Source organism: Pipra filicauda, unplaced genomic scaffold, assembly GCF_003945595.2.
Source record: "Pipra filicauda isolate LSUMZ 115617 unplaced genomic scaffold, ASM394559v2 scaffold385_size793830_pilon, whole genome shotgun sequence".
In the NCBI taxonomy this organism is placed as follows: domain Eukaryota; kingdom Metazoa; phylum Chordata; class Aves; order Passeriformes; family Pipridae; genus Pipra; species Pipra filicauda.
Window position 1 is genome coordinate 19,744 of NW_024104515.1, and position 13,510 is coordinate 33,253.

A 13,510-nucleotide genomic window follows, 5' to 3' on the forward strand; every position below is an offset into this window, starting at 1 on the left:
TTGGTTGGTTTGTTAGTTTGCCATTGTTTTATATAGTTAGTGGAGTGTGGGGGTAGTGTGATGGTTGCACAGTAGGCTAGGCGTAGGTAGAAGAAAAGTCCGAGTAAGGAGAGTAAGGCAATAGTTGTGGCTGTTATAGTCAATTCTTGTTTAGTCAGTTCTTGAATAATTAATCATTTAGTTAGGAATCCTGTCAGAGGAGGGAGACCTGCGAGGGAGAGGAGGGTGAGTATAAAAATTGTAGATAATGAGGGGATCTTAGTTCATGTGGTTATCACGGTGGATAATTTAAAGGTGTTGGTTGTGTTAAGCATGAAGAAGATAGCGGAAGTTGTGATAGTGTAGAGATAGAAGGTAATTAAGGTCAGATTGGGGTTATAGTTGAGAATAATAGTTATTCATCCAAGATGAGCGATGGATGAGAAAGCCAAGACTTTACGAGTTTGTGTCTGATTAAGTCCTATTCAACCTCCTAGGGCTGCTGAAGCGATAGCTATTAGGGATAGGCGGGTAGAGTCAAGTGATGGGGAGGTAAGATAAAATAAGGTAATTGGTGGAAATTTTATGATTGTGGCCAGTAGGAGGCATGTTGTTATGGAAGAACCTTGAAGGACTTCTGGAAATCAGAAGTGGAATGGGACTAAGCCTAGTTTGATAGAAATTGCAATTGTTAATAATATGCATGATATGGGATGGGTTAGTTGGGTGATATCCCATTGGCCAGAAAATCATGCGTTGGTCATGCTGGAAAATAAGAGCAGTGTGGATTCGGTTGCTTGGGTTAGAAAATACTTAGTAGAGGCTTCAATGGCTCGTGGGTGGTGGTTTTTAGAGATTAAGGGGAGAATAGCTAGAGTATTAATTTCTAAACCGACTCATGCTGTTATTCAATGGTTGCTTGAAATTGTAATAGAGGTCCCCAGGAGTAAGCTTATTGTGGAGATTAATTTGGCTTGAGGATTCATTAGTAGGGGAAGGGGTTGAACCATCATTTTCGGGGTATGGGCCCGATAGCTTAATTAGCTGACCTTACTAGAGAATAATATAGAGGGAGTATGGAGGATTTTGATTCCTTTAGTGTAGGTTCGATTCCTACTTTTCTAAGTCTAGGAAATGAGAGGATTGGTGTACCTCTATGTTCACTTTATCATAGTGACCCTTGTAGGTTCAGGCACATTTCCTTGAGGTGCCTTAGGTAGGGGGGTAAGCCTGCATACGAGATGGGGAGGCTGGTGTGCCATAGGCATAAGGCTAGTGTTAGGGGTAAGAAGTTTTTTCAGAGTAAATGTATGAGTTGATCATAGCGGAATCGAGGGTAGGAGGCTCGGATTCATAAGAAGCCTGCGGAAAGGAGAAGGGTTTTTGTGGCTAGCGTCAAAGGGAAGAGCTCTTGAGGGAGGTTAAGTGAGTTAGGATTTAGGAATAAAATGGTTGTGAGTGCATTTATTAGTATAATATTGGCATACTCAGCGAGAAAGAATAAGGCGAATGGGCCTGCGGCATATTCTACATTAAATCCCGAAACTAGTTCAGATTCCCCCTCTGTGAGGTCAAATGGGGCACGATTTGTTTCAGCAAGTGAGGAGATGTACCATATTATTGCTAAAGGTCAGGAGGAGAAAATGAGGTAACGGGGTTCTTGAGTTGTAGCAAGGGTGTTAAGGGTGTAGTTACCGCTTAGAATAATTACAGATAGGAGAATAATAGCCAGGGTGACTTCGTAGGAAATGGTTTGTGCGACTGCTCGGAGGGCGCCACTTAGGGCATATTTTGAGTTGGAAGCTCATCCTGATCATAGGATTGAGTAAACTGCTAGGCTGGATAGGGCTAGGAGGAAAAGTATTCCCAGGTTTAGGTCAGAGAGGGAAAGGGTAGAGGGAGGGGTACTCAGATTGTAATTGCTAGGAGAAGGGCTAGGATAGGAGTAGCTATAAATAAATAGGGGGATGAAGTCGATGGACGGATTGGTTCTTTGATAAATAGTTTTACCCCATCTGCTATGGGCTGTAGGAGACCAAATGGCCCTACAATGTTGGGTCCTTTTCGAGCTTTTATATAACTTAAGACTTTACGTTCAACTAGGGTAAGAAATGCTACGGCGATGAGGATGGATAGAGCATAGGATAATGATATGATGAGGTAAGTCAGAGCAGAGTGAACTACCATATGTTTAATGTGGAGCTAGGGAGAGGATTTGAACCTCTGGGTAAAGGGCTTAAGCCTTCTGCATTTACCAAGCTCTGCCCCGCTAGCGGTCCTTTTCTAGGAAGAGGTATATGGTAGAGCTCTGAGTAATTCAGTTGGGTTCATTACTGGGTGCGAAGGCGTGCTTGTGGCATAGGCCTTACTTCTTCGGTCCTTTCGTACTAGAAGGAGTTATAGCATAGATAGAAACCGACCTGGATTGCTCCGGTCTGAACTCAGATCACGTAGGACTATTAATCGTTGCACAAACGAACCCTTGGTAGCGGTTGCACCACTAGGATGTCCTGATCCAACATCGAGGTCGTAAACCTCCTTGTCGATGTGGGCTCTTGAAGGAGATTGCGCTGTTATCCCTGGGGTAGCTAGGTTCATTAATCAATTGTCTTGGGTCTGGTTACTATTAGTACGTTGATGAGTAGTTCTTGGTCAAGATGGGTTGTCTGGTTTTTGGAGGTTGAGTTTATCTCCAAGGTCGCCCCAACCAAAAAATGCATACCAATAAAATCTTAGGGGAGTGAGTCCTGTGGAGGGTTATTGTTTATGGAGGGTGGTAGCAGATTTTAAAGTTCCACAGGGTCTTCTTGTCTTATGAAGTTATTCCTGCTTTTGCACGGGAAGATCAATTTCACTGATTATCTGTAGGAGCCAGCTAAGACCTCGTTAAGCCATTCATACAGGTCCCAATTTATGGGACAATTGATTGCGCTACCTTTGCACGGTTAGGATACCGCGGCCGTTGAACGTATTGTCACTGGGCAGGTTTCCCCTTTAATACTTGGTTTAGCTAAAGGCTATGTTTTTGGTAAACAGTCGGGCCTTGGATTTGCCTAGTTCCTTTTACAGATTTTAATCATCTTTGAGAGGCGCTCCGTAGGTGGGTTAACAGAATCTTGGATATAGGGCCTTGTTAGGGTTAGAAGATATCCTGTGGTTTGTTACTAATGAGATAATGTAAGCTTGCGCCATAGAGGGAGTCCCTAGTTACTTATTTTAGCATTAATTCTCTTATTTATTATAAGTTGGCCTATTGGGGATGAGGGAGTCATAAGAAGGTTTGAATTTTTAGGTGTTGAGCTTTGACGCACTCTTTAATGATGGCTGCTTGAAGGCCCACAATGAAGATACAATTTAATTTATCCGCTGGGGGAGAGTGTATTCTTTTTTAAAGGAGCTGTACCTCCTTTAAATAACCCTTAATTCGTCTCATGAAGGATGAGTGTGGTCCTAGGGGGTGAATTAAGAGAGAACTAAGATTCGTTTCATAGGCAACCAGCTATCACCCAGCTCGGTTGGCTTTTCACCCCTACTAACGAGGCATCCCACTCTTTTGCAACAGAGACGGGTTTGCTCAGTGAATAGCTGCTCGTAAGTAGCTCGCTTGGTTTTCGGGGGGGCAAGCTTAAATTGACGTTTTGCTTGGGAAATTCTTGCTAAATCATGATGCAAAAGGTACAAGGATTAGTCTTTGCTGTTTAATGCTTGGCTTGTCATTGCTATTTCATTTTTCCCTTACGGTACATAATCTCTATCGCGTCTTGAGTTGACCTTTCTATCGCTTATACTAGGTTGAATGAGAGAATGCTTTGATTTAGTGGGCGGCATGATTTAGTTAATACAATTTGGTAAAAGAGCTCGAGCTAGGCTTCAAGGCGATCTGGTACAAACAGATATCTTTCAGGTGTAAGCTGAATGCTTTAATTATAGCTACGTCTTGATAGACTAAGTGCACCTTCCGGTACACTTACCTTGTTACGACTTGCCTCATCTCTAGCTTTAGAAGTCATTATGCATAAAATTAGGCATAGCTTGTGAGGAGGGTGACGGGCGGTATGTACGTGCTTCAGAGCCAGTTTAAAGGAGGCATCATTATCCTGCTTTACTGCTAAATCCGGCTTTTAGGAGTGATTTCACACTTCTTGTCGTAAGGTTTTCTATGTTAGAAAATGTAGCCCATTTCTACCATCTCATAGGCTATACCTCGACCTGTCTTACTAGCGGGGGGGTTGCTATTGTGCTCACTGCTGTACCCTCAGTTTAGGGGTGGGCTGCCGACGGCGGTATATAGGCTGATTTGGCTAGGGATGGTTGGATGTATCGTGGGTTATCGATTATAGAACAGGCTCCTCTAGGTGGGTTTGGAGCACCGCCTAGTCCTTAGAGTTTTAAGCGTTTGTGCTCGTAGTTCTCAGGCGGATGCTTAAGTGGCAAAAGCATCAGGATTTAGGGCCAGGCATAGTGGGGTATCTAATCCCAGTTTGTGTCCTGGCTTTCGTGGAGTTTTGTTGGTCATAGAGCTAAGGTAATTTTATGGAAGTATTAGATGCATCTTATGCTTATAACAGCTTGGTTGCATTTCAGCCTTAGTTTAAGTGATAATGAAAAACCACTCTTTACGCCGTATAAAGTTAATTTGGGTTTCTTGCGTGACCGCGGTGGCTGGCACAAGATTTACCAACCCTGATAAGTTGCTTTAACTAAGTCAAGTTTACACTTATTGCTTAATATTAATTACTGCTGAGTACCCGTGGGGTGTGGCTAGGCAAGGCGTTTTGGGCTACAATCTGGATGGTGTGCCTGATGCCTGCTCCTGCTGTCTTTTTAAGGTATTGAGGGCATTTTCACTGGAATGCGGATACTTGCATGTATATATTTGGCAAGAACTAACTGTAAGGTTAGGACTAAGTCTTTTTTGTCCTGGGGTATGTGTAATAGCCGTCTTAACATCTTCAGTGTTATGCTTTATTGTAAGCTACAAGAACCTAAGTTATTTTGGGTTTAGTGGTTGTTATTGGGGTTTACGTTTTAGTTGTGGAACTGGTAAATGTAGGTTTGAGATTGGCTTGGTTAGTGGATTTTTGGTCGTGGGAGGTGATTTAATGGAGAACAAAAATATGTTGATTGGGGAGTTGGAGGTGTGAGGAGGAGTTTGATTGGTTGTATGGAGCAGATGAGTTTGTTAAGGTTGTATGTTCTTGTAGTTGAAATTACAACGGTGGTTTTTCAGGCCAAAGGTCTTGGATAGAGCCCAAGCAGGAATTGTTATGACGTATTTTATACTTTTTTTAAGTGTTAGTTTTGTTTTGGGGGGGTTAGCAGTTGCTTCTAATCCTTCTCCTTATTATGCAGTAGTGGGACTAGTGTTGGCGTCTATTGTGGGGTGTGGATGGTTGATGAGTTTAGGGGTGTCTTTCGGGTCGTTAGTATTGTTCTTGGTATATTTGGGCGGAATGTTAGTGGTTTTTGTATATTCAGTTTCATTAGCAGCAGATCCGTTTCCTGAGACTTGGGGGGATTGGCGGGTTGTGGGGTATGGTGTTGGGTTAGTTTTAGCGTTGGGGGGAGGGGCATTTATTATAGGGTTATCCGAGTTACGGTGATTAGGGTTGGGTACGGTGGATAGTGGAGGTGTTTCGTTTGTTCGGTTAGATTTTGCGGGTGCGGCTATGTTTTATTCTTGGGGGGTGGGACAATTTTTAGTTGCAGGTTGGGGTCTGTTGTTAACGTTGTTTGTTGTGCTAGAGCTTGTGCGAGGGTTGTCCCGGGGGGCAATTCGGGCAGTTTAGGGGGGAGGAGGTTCAGGAAAGAGTTTAATGAAAATACCAGCTTTGGGAGTTGGTGATAAAGGTTTAATTCCTTTTTTTCTGAGAGGGGAGGGAAGATTTGGGGTTAATCATTGGAGGAGTCTGTAGGTGAGGTGTTGGTTGGGGTAATGAGGTTGAAAGAGGGAGGGTAGGTGATTAGGATAATTAGTTAAGTAGATAGATGAGTGGGAGGAAAATAGTGGGGTGAGTTTGTGTATAATGAACGAATGAACAAACGAATGATGAAAGGAAAATAGTGGGGTGAGTTTGTGTATAATGAACGAATGCACAAACGAATGATGAAAGGAAAATAGTGGGGTGAGTTTGTGTATAATGAACGAATGAACAAACGAATGATGAAAGGAAAATAGTGGGGTGAGTTTGTGTATAATGAACGAATGAACAAACGAATGATGAAAGGAAAATAGTGGGGTGAGTTTGTGTATCATGAACGAATGAACAAACGAATGATGAAAGGAAAATAGTGGGGTGAGTTTGTGTATAATGAACGAATGAACAAACGAATGATGAAAGGAAAATAGTGGGGTGAGTTTGTGTATAATGAACGAATGAACAAACGAATGATGAAAGGAAAATAGTGGGGGGAGTTTAGTTGGATAAAAAATTTTAACGAATTGATGATGCAAACTTAGTTAATTGGTAAATTAGGGGAATGGAATGTTTGTAAAATTTAAAATTTTTGTAAAAAATTTTTAAAACAAAAATTAATGATGAAAAGCGGAAAGGTCCCTAGATCATTGCAAAAATGACAAAATTTTTGTGATTTTTTTGCAAAATTGACAAGAAAAAATGAGAAAAATCATGTCTTGCGTGCCTTAATTAAACTGCAACTTGATGAGAGACGTAATTGAAGAGCCAAGCCAATAGCGCCTGACGGTGAATCAGTGCAACAGCATGAGACCGAGTAGCATCCTGCATACCATATCATTAATTTACACGCGAAAGTGAGCAAACCGCTCGCCGACCATAAGGCGCACACGTCCACCATATATGGTAGCCCACTGGCGGAGCACTCTGAAGGGCTTATTGAGATCTACCCAAAAAAAAAAAACCAAAAGTTTAGAAAAGAGAAAATGCCGCGATCACGAGGTCCGAGTTGGCCAAGCATCCCCAACCATTAGTAACGGAGCGCAAGTTTAGGAAAATTAAGCAAGTTATGGCCCTGACCGAGGAACCAGAGGCGAAAAAGAGCAAGTTATGAGAGCGGGTTTTTAGGGGCAGAAGAAAGAATACACCTGAAGCTGGACATGATAAACATTACTAACGCCGGGTTGCTGGTTTCTCGTGAGGGGTACGATTAATAAATAACCCAGCACTTCTTGGTCAGCGCGTAGAGAAAGGTTAAGTGGTGAGGGGTCCTGAACGGTGGATTCTAGGTCCTGTGACGTTCCTCGTATTGTAAAGGAATTTATGCGAAAATTAACGAGTTTAGGTTTTAGTTCGTTTAGCGGAATTATTCCTAGAACATGACATGGTATGGGGTTAAGTAGACATGTGCCTAGGTATGTTTATGTCTTGGTTTGGGTTGTATGGGAGAAAGCATGAAAATTTGGTTGGTTTTGCAATAATGGTGTACCCGATTTTCCGACATGGATGTTATGTCTAATGTGGTGGAGAATGTAATGCAAAGTAGTACATACCATAGGGTATGGGGGGGAGGGGGGGGCCCCTCCCCTTGATGGTCGTATTGATTAGAAAGTTGGGGTGCTTGAATATTTTTAGAAAACTCTACGAAGGGGGTGACCTTCAATCTTTGGTTTACAAGACCAATGTTTTTTATAAACTATTAGAGTAGTTAGAGGTTAAGTATCTTATTTTCTAGGAGACTGGTAATGGGGAATAGAATAAGAATAATTGTGAAGTAAGTGGCTGAGGCAAGTTGTCCAATGATGATAAATGGATGTTCAACCGGTTGACTACCAATTCATGTGAGGATTAGGAGGTTTGTCACTAAGATTCAAAATAGGAGTTGAGAAAGAGGTCGGAAGGTTATTGTTCGTTGTTTTGCCATGTGGAGAAATGGGGTTAAAAATAGAATTAGGACGGAGGCAGCGAGGGCTAGGACTCCTCCTAGTTTGTTGGGGATTGATCGTAGAATAGCATATGCAAATAGGAAATATCATTCGGGTTTAATATGAGGAGGTGTAACTAATGGATTTGCAGGAGTAAAATTTTCTGGGTCTCCTAAAAGGGTAGGGGAGAATATAGCAAGTGTTATTAGTGGGATGAGAAGGAATAAAAGGCCTAGAATATCTTTTACTGAGAAGTAGGGGTGGAATGGGATTTTATCACAATCTGAATGGATGCCTAGGGGGTTGTTTGAGCCTGTTTCGTGTAAAAAAGTTAGATGAATGAAGGTGGGGCCTGCAATTAAGAATGGGAGGAGGAAGTGAAGAGCAAAGAATCGGGTGAGTGTAGGATTGTCAACTGAAAATCCACCTCAAGCCCATTCTACAAGTGTTTGGCCAATGTAAGGGATAGCTGAGAATAGGTTAGTAATTACTGTGGAACCTCAGAATGATATTTGGCCTCATGGAAGGACATACCCTACAAAGGCAGTTGCTATTAAAGTAAGCAGAAGAATAATTCCTGTGTTTCAGGTTTCTTTATATAAGTAGGAACCATAGTAGAATCCTCGTCCAATGTGGAGGTAAATGCATATGAAGAAGAAGGAAGCACCGTTTGCGTGAAGGTTACGGATGAGTCAGCCGAATTGAACGTTTCGGCATGTATGGGCAACGGATGTAAATGCTAGGGTGCTGTCTGCGGTGTAGTGTATTGCTAATAAGAGGCCGGTGATGATTTGGATTATTAGGCAAATACCTAGAAGAGATCCAAAGTTTCATCAGGCGGAAATGTTTGATGGTGTTGGGAGGTCAATTAGGGAGTTATTGATTATTTTTAGAAGCGGATGATGTTTTCGTAAATTAGGGGCCATTAATTCTTAGTTCTGTGTAAATAGAATTATAATTAAGATAGATAGGGCGAAGGATCCTAAATAGGTTTTGATTAGTCCAGAGTGGAAAATATTTAGGATTTTGGATGTTTTGAGTTGAAGGGTTGCCAGTCCCTCTGGGCCTATTTTCTTATATCAGGATAAGTCAATTAAGTGGGATGCAATGTTTTGGCAGTTGCTTAGTAGCTTAGAGGAGCTAAGGCGATGTATGATTGGGTTAAAATACCCTAGGGTGTTTGAGAAGTTTATAGTCATATTTTGCTTAGGGGTGGTGAAGGTATGTGTGAGTTTTGATAGTTCTAGGGCTAGGATAATGCCTAATATTGTGACAATAATGGCTGCGGTTTTTGAGGTCAGTGGTATGGTCATGGGAGGGGTTTTTACAGGGGAGATGTAAGAGGTGATTAATAATCCAGCTGTGATACTTCCAAGAGCAAGACGGGTGATTGTGTTTGTAACTGCTGGATTGTTTTCATTGATGGGGGTAATGGGAAGGACCCGGGTGTAATCAGTTTGTACTAGTAGGGTTATACGTAGGCTATATGTTGCGGTAAAGGATGTAGCTACGAGGGTTAGAAGGAGTGCCCAAGTGTTTAGGTATGAAGTGTTGAGGTTTTCCATAATAAGGTCTTTTGAGTAGAACCCTGCTAGGAATGGTGTTCCTATGAGAGCTAGATTTCCGATTGTAAGGCATGAGGTAGTTGTGGGAAGTAATTTCTGAAGTCCTCCTATTTTTCGCATATCCTGTTCACCATTAAGACTATGGATGATAGACCCGGAGCAGAGGAAGAGTATGGCTTTGAAGAAGGCATGGGTGGAGATGTGTAAGAAGGCCAGTTGAGGTAGGTTTAGGCCAATAGTAACTATTATTAGACCTAATTGGCTGGATGTAGAGAAAGCAATAATTTTTTGATGTCGTTTTGGGTAAGAGCGCATGTAGCGGCAAATAATGTGGATAAGGCACCCATACAAAGGCACATAGTTAAGGCGATTTGATTGCTACATAATATGTGGTGAGTGCGAATAAGAAGGAAGATTCCGGCGACTACTATTGTGCTGGAATGAAGTAGGGCAGATACAGGAGTTGGTCCTTCTATAGCGGCTGGGAGCCACGGGTGGAGGCCCAATTGGGCAGATTTTCCTGTAGCTGCTAGAATAAGCCCTATGAGAGGGAGAAGGGGTGTTTGATTTAAGGAGAATGATTGCTGAATCTCTCAGGTATTAGTAGAAGATGCTAGTCATGCTATGGAGAGAATTAATCCAATGTCTCCAATACGGTTATAAAGTACGGCTTGAAGTGCAGCGGTCTTGGCTTCTGCTCGGCCATGTCATCATCCAATTAGGAGGAAGGATATAATTCCAACTCCTTCTCAGCCGATAAATAGAAGAAATAGGTTGTTAGCGATGATTAGGATGAGTATAGCGATAAGAAAGATTAGGATGTAAAGAGAGAATTTTGTGGTGTAAGGTTCTGAAGCTATGTATCATGTTGCAAATTGTAGAATAGCTCATGTTACGAATAGTGCAATGGGGAAAAATATTAAGGAGTCTTGATCTATTTTAAGGTTAAGGGGAATTTTAAAGTTTGTAATGAATTTTCATTCTCAATAGAAAGTAGTGTTTTCCATGTTAGAATAGATGGAAAGGATTATAGGAATTAAACTGATTATAAAGGAAGTTTTAACCGTATGTATAATAGTAGATGGGGAGTTCTGGTAGTTTTTAGATAGAAGGGGGAGTAGAATAGGGGTAAAAAGAATGGTTAAGGTTAGGAATATGGATGTATTAAGAATTAATGGAAGGTCCATTACTTTTACTTGGATTTGCACCAAGATAAATGGCTCCTAAGACCAGTGGATTGCTATTATCCTTTAAAAGTAAGGGGGCTGAGGTCTTAAGCTCAGATGCAAGAGTTAGCAGTTCTTGTTGGTTAAACCTCCCCTCGGCAGGGAAGAAGAGTTTAACTTCTATTTTTAGGATCACAGTCTAATGTTTGGTTTAAAACTATGCTTGCATGTGGGGATTCCTGAGATTAGCTCTGGTTTTAAAATAAGGAGGAGGGAGGTTAGGATGTGAAGTGTTATAAGAAGATGTTCTCGTGTATTCGAGTTTTGGGTGGTAGTAATGTAAGTTGGAGTTGGTCCTCGTTGGGTTATAAGGAGTATGTAGAGGGTATAGGCTGCAGTCAATAAGGTTGCGGCTCCGGTCAGGATAATGGTAAAGGTAGCTCAGTTGAAGAGAGCAATTATGATAGTTAATTCAGCTATTAGATTGGTGGTTGGAGGAAGGGCCATATTAGTTAGGTTGGCTAGAAGCCATCAGATTCCTGTGAGAGGTAAGAGGGGTTGTAGGCCTCGTGTTAGGAGGAGAGTGCGGCTATGTATGCGTTCATCATTTGTATTAGCTAGGCAAAATAGTATGGAAGAGGTAAGTCCATGTGAAATTATCAGGATTATGGCTCCTGAAAAGGATCAGTGGGTTTGGATTATTGTTGCAGCAATGACTAAGCCTCTGTGGCTTACTGAGGAGTAGGCAATTAGTGATTTAAGATCGATTTGGCGCAGGCAGATAGAACTTGTTATTAATGCTCCTCATAGGGCTAAGGTTAAGAAGAGGTAGTGAAGGTAGTCTAGAAGGGAATTTGTGATTATTGAAACACGTATAATACCATAACCTCCAAGTTTGAGGAGGAGTGCAGCTAGAAGTATAGATCCTGCGATTGGTGCTTCTACATGGGCTTTTGGGAGTAATAGGTGAAGTCCATAAAGAGGAGCTTTTACTATGAAAGCGAGTAGTAGGGCTAGGCTTGATATGAGGCCTGTTCAAGAATCTGTAAGAGAGGGGTGTGAAAGTTTTATTAGGGTAATATGTATGGTTCCTGTTTGAGTGTGAAGATATAAGCTGGCAACTAGTAGGGGAAGAGAACTAATTAGTGTATAAAATAAGAGGTAAATTCCAGCACTTAAACGTTCTGGTTGGCTGCCTCATCGTGTAATTAGAATTAGGGTGGGGATTAGGGTGGCTTCAAACGCGATATAGAATAATATCAATTCTAGAGCTGAAAAGGCTAGGATGATAAATGGCTGCGTAAGGATTATGGTTGTGATAAAGATATACTTTCGTGTAGGAGGTTCTTGTTGGAGGTGGTTTTGGCTAGCTAAAATTATAAGAGGAAGAAGTCAGCAGGATAGGACTAGTAGGGGGGATGAGATTTGGTCGGTGCCGCGTCATGGGGATAAGTTCTTGGTAGGGTAGTAGGTTAAAGGAAGTCATTGTAAGCTGGCTGCTGCGATTAGGAAGCTATGAAAAGTAACATTAAATCATAAAAATTTTGAGGGTGATAAGAGGGTTATGGGGATTAATATAATTGTGGGGAGAATGACTTTTAGCATTGCAGGAGGTTTAGATTGTGTAAATGATCTGAGCCATGAGTTCGGGTGGAGGCTACTAGGATTGCTAGGCCGGCGCCTGCTTCACAGGCTGAGAATGCTAGTATGAGAACAGGCATTAAGGAGGGGGAGGTTGTTTGGGTTTGGATAGGCCACATGGATAGTGCAATGTATATAGATAATAGTATGCTTTCTAAGCATAGTAAGGCGGAAATTAAGTGTATTCGATGAAAAGCTAACCCTAGACTACTTAGGGTGAAGGCAGAGTAGAAGCTTAAGTGTAGGAAGGTCATAAAGAAAGTCACGGAGTAGGACTGTGGTCTGTTGAGCCGAAATCAACTGTCTTTATTAGACTAACTTTCTGTAGTTACTCTGCTCATTCTAAGCCCCCTTGACTTCATTCATAGATTAATCCAAGCGTGAGGAGTAAGATGATAGCGAAGGTCGAGGTCAGAGTGGTAAGGGGAGAGAGGAGTTGAGTGGCCCATGGTAGAGGTAGTAGGAGGGCAATTTCCAGGTCGAACAAGAGAAATAGGATTGCAACAAGGAAGAATCGGATTGAAAAGGGGAGGCGGGCGGAGCCTAGCGGGTCAAAGCCACCTTCGTATGGGGATAGTTTTTCTGAATCTGGGTTTATTTGAGCCAGTCAAAGGTTCAATGAGGTTAGAATAATACATAGTGATAGAGAGATTATAAATATAAAGAGGATTATGTTAATTGCCTTTCTCTGGCTTTTATCCAGATTTTCGAGATTGGAAGTCAATTGTAATAAATATACTAGAAGGGCAAGATCCTCATCAGTAGATTGTTATGTAGAGGAATAGTCAGATAATATCAACAAAATGTCAGTATCAAGCCGCTGCTTCAAAGGCAAAGTGGTGGTTGGGTGTAAAGTGGTATTTGATGAGACGGAGGAGGCAGATTAGGAGGAAGGATGATCCGATGATTACATGGAGGCCGTGGAATCCTGTAGCCACGAAGAAGGTAGATCCATAAACTCCATCGGCAATTGAGACTGGGGCTTCATAATATTCTATTGCTTGAAGTGCAGTAAAGTAAAATCCCAGTAAGACCGTTATAAGTAGGGCCTGAGTAGCTTGGTTTCGATTACCCTCTGTAATGCTGTGGTGGGCTCATGTGACGGTAACTCCTGAGGCCAGGAGAATGGAAGTATTAAGTAGGGGAACTTCTATTGGATTGAGGGGTTTGATTCCCATAGGGGGTCATTGCCCTCCAAGTTCTGGGGTAGGGACTAGGCTGGAGTGGAAGAATGCTCAGAAAAATCCTAGGAAGAAGAAGGCTTCAGATGTAATGAATAAAATTATTCCGTAGCGTAAGCCCTTTTGGAATGTAAGGGT

At 41.9% G+C, this 13,510-nt stretch overlaps 2 pseudogenes across 1 annotated transcript; both read right to left on the bottom strand.

The window, feature by feature from the left end:
- Positions 1-58: 58 nt before the first annotated feature.
- Positions 59-2,223, bottom strand: LOC120323949 (annotated as a pseudogene). The gene has a single exon (XR_005564899.1). The product of XR_005564899.1 is annotated as an NADH-ubiquinone oxidoreductase chain 2-like (transcript).
- Positions 2,224-7,697: 5,474 nt separating this feature from the next.
- Positions 7,698-8,637, bottom strand: LOC120323950 (annotated as a pseudogene).
- Positions 8,638-13,510: the final 4,873 nt, after the last annotated feature.